At 55.2% G+C, this 3,403-nt stretch overlaps 1 protein-coding gene across 1 annotated transcript in view; it reads right to left on the bottom strand.

Moving 5' to 3' along the window:
- The window catches only part of FCGBP (Fc fragment of IgG binding protein), a 68,037-nt gene that overhangs the window by 683 nt on the left and 63,951 nt on the right, over nt 1–3,403 (bottom strand). The gene's annotated exons all lie outside the window — the stretch shown is intronic.

Raw genomic sequence — 3,403 nt, 5'->3', positions numbered from 1 at the left:
GGAAGCCTGGGGTTTTTAAGCACTAAATTAAACAGCCTAGAATCACATAAAGGAACAAGGGGTAACTAAGTGAGACATGCGGGTGCCCCCTAAATGGGAACTCTATATAGTCACACAAAATGCACCCCCAGAAACCATGAGATTTCCTGGTTCTTTCAAGAGAATCTGGAAGACCAGATTTTGGGGGCATGAATTTTTAAAGAGGGCCATCAGATCAAACAGCCTGTAGCTATACTCCTAGCTGAGTCCCTCTGATGCTGGTCACCCCAACCCACACCTCTTCTCTTGAGGCCAAGAACCCAGGGGCGAGGCTGAGTGAGACGAGCTGGTTCAAACTGCTCCTTGCACTTACGGGCACTATGGGAGGAAAGGGCCCGGCCCTCAGTCACGCGGTGCAGCGGCAGAGGGGAAGTGGTCTTTCCTGCCTCCCCACCTCCCCACCTGCCCCCACTCACCGGGCCTACGATGTCGGAGACATGGGAGACAGTGGTGCCTGAGGCGGCCCCGAGGTAGAGCACCTTGGCCCCTGGCTTGATGTGGATCTGGTCTATACCGCCCAGGATTGCTGCCGCCAGCTTGGAGCGGAAGGGGTTCCAGGCTCGGTACTCGATTTTGTCATCTCCCTCCTGCACCAGGAGAGACGGGGATGGAAGTCAGTGCCAGGCTCTTCTGCAGCACCTCATCGCCCGTGACCGTAGGGCCCTCGAAAAGGACTGGGCAGTCCCATCAAGAACTGAATGTGGGTACACAGCAGTGACCATGACCGATGCGGTCCCTGCCCTCTCACGGAGGTTACTGACTCAGGAGAAGGGGCAGCCGCAGAGAATAAACACGAAGAGTAACAGTAAGACCCAGGCGCTCGTTCAGCAAACATCCGCTGTGCCAGCACTTGCAGTGTGCCCGCCCTTGCTCTAGGCACTGGCGATACAAGACGAAGATCCCTGCCCTTAAGGCGCAAGAATTCACTGAACTCACTAAACATAACATGGCGTATCAGGTGGTGACAGGTGCTAAGGAGAGAAGATCAAGCCAGGAAAGAAGATACGGAGTACGCGGAGCTGGGCGGGGAGTAGGTCAAAGCGAGAAAGAGGGCCGGGGAAGAGCTGAACCGTAGGCTTCTCATCAGACCTGAAGGCAGCCAGGGCCACCCGAGTTACCTGGCGTAGCGCGAAAGCAAGGAGGAAAGCCGCGAGGCAAGCACGTGCCTGGCCGTAAGGTGACATGGGATGGGCACAAGGGGTGGGCAGGGAGGGCTGCTTTTGACAGTCGGGGTGGTGGCGTGAGGTGGCTTTGTCAGAAAGACAAGGGGACACCTGGCCAGAGACACAGATGATGAGAAGGAACCAGCTTCACACGGAGCTGGTAGAGGAACCAGTACGGAGGCGAGTGTGGCTGCAGGGCACTTAGTCAGGGGGACAGTGGGAAGAGACGGGGCCAGGGAGTGGGGAGGGGGAACTAGAACGTGCAGAGCCTTTGAGTGCACAGTGAAGACTCGGGACTTTAACCTGAGGGCACTGGGGAGCCACAGAGGCGTTTGAGGAGGAGAGTGGATGGCGTGTCTTATGTATTAAGATGACTGCCTGGCTGTCACATGTAGGACACAGGGAGACCAGACTGCTGGCTACACCATCGACTGGGACCCTGGTGGCTCGGTCAGGGGCCCAGGTCTCACCGCAATTGAGACTCTCTTCTCTCCATAAACTGATTCTCCAGGGACCAGATTCTTGGTGACTAGTGCATCTTCCTTTCCTCGACAAATGAAGACACCTGGGTGAGGGGATCGAAGCAGGGGTGAGGACTCCCGCCCCGCTCCACCCCTAAGCTCAGCCAGTTCCGCGCCTTCCTCACTCACCCTCGTGCCGATGAGGTTCCACCATGACATTCTTCCCCGACTGGTTTCCTCTCTTTCCTCCCCGACCACGACCCCGGTTGCCACCAGCCTGGAAGCCTCCACCTATAAGGGAGAGATGCAGTAAGAGAGGGAGATGCCAAATCTCTTCCCTCCTCGATCCCCACCCCAGGGAAGGCCTCCCCCATCACCCCTGGTCAGCTTCAGTTACCTCTTCCTCCTCCTCCGCCACCTCCTCCTCCTCCTCCTCGATCCCCACCCCAGGGAAGGCCTCCCCCATCACCCCTGGTCAGCTTCAGTTACCTCTTCCTCCTCCTCCGCCACCTCCTCCTCCTCCTCCTCGTCCACGGCCCCTAAAGCCTCCACCTCGACCTCTGCCCCCGCCAAAGCCTCCTCGGCCTCCACCGCGGCCTCCACCACGACCTCCACGGTCACCAAAGCCCCCTCGGCCGCCGAAGCCACCCCCACGGGGACTGAAACCTGTGGGGGAAACAAAAACAAGTATCAGGAAAATGAAACTTAAAAGGTTAAAACCACCGTGTACCCAGCAATTCCATTCAGGCAAGCAACTGGAGAAAACGTGTGTCTATGTGCACCAAGACACATGTCCAAGAATGTCCCCTGCCCAGCTCCTGCAGACACTCGCACGGCCCACCCACTCCTTCACTGCGTTCAGGAATCTGATGAAACGTCACTTCCTCAGAAGGGCCTTCCCGGGTCACGCTACATGTCAATTATCACACATGGCATTTTTAATATGATGACTGCCTGCCTCCCCCTCTAGAATCAAGCTCCAAATGGACGGAGATTTTTAATTGTTTTGGTCATCACCACATCCCTAGCACGCTGCGCCACATGTGGCACAAAGTATGGGCTCAATGAATATTAAATGAGCAACTGTTCGCTGATGACTCTTAAACCCCTGGGTCCCGCTAAGGAGAAAGCACCTTCTGTGTTCATTCAGAAAGCAGGTGAAACTCAGCAGTGACCAAGGGGACCCTGGTCTCTCCCCTCAAGCAACTCTTGTATCCCCTACAGGGAGACCAGCCGCACCACTGCCCTTCACCATCCTGGAGAGGAGGGAAGGTTTGTGGGAGTCTAGAAAACTCCGTCTGCAAGATGGAGACCTGGAGATAACACAGCGCCTACCTCATAGAATTGTAAAGACCAAATGATGTAATACACACCAAGCACGTCACATAATACACTGCCTGGCACATAGTTTGAATATTATTACTCAAACTCAGGGCAATGAGTGCCGTCTCCCCCCTATTCAAGGGAGAAGCTGCTAGTTAAGCCCATGAAACTTTCAATTCGGGTCCCATAGAAAAGACACCTGGGAAATGCGGGCAAGTTCACGGGCGCAGTGGGCATGAGCGCAAACTTTCAATCCCAGATACTCGAAATATATCTTAATCCATTTCAGGTCCTGCGGCTTTCATAACAATGTACCAAAAGTACCCACTCCTCAGAAAAAACAAACGTTCGCACAAACTTTTCTGGGAAGTTTGGTGGGGCGGGGAGGGGTTTCCACAAACCCCCTGGCTTAAAATC

Source organism: Propithecus coquereli, unplaced genomic scaffold (assembly GCF_000956105.1).
Source record: "Propithecus coquereli isolate 6110/MARCELLA unplaced genomic scaffold, Pcoq_1.0 Scaffold53, whole genome shotgun sequence".
Classification (NCBI taxonomy): Eukaryota; Metazoa; Chordata; class Mammalia; order Primates; family Indriidae; genus Propithecus; species Propithecus coquereli.
Note: the sequence above shows the minus strand (reverse complement) of the source record. Positions and strands in the feature narration are given on the sequence as shown.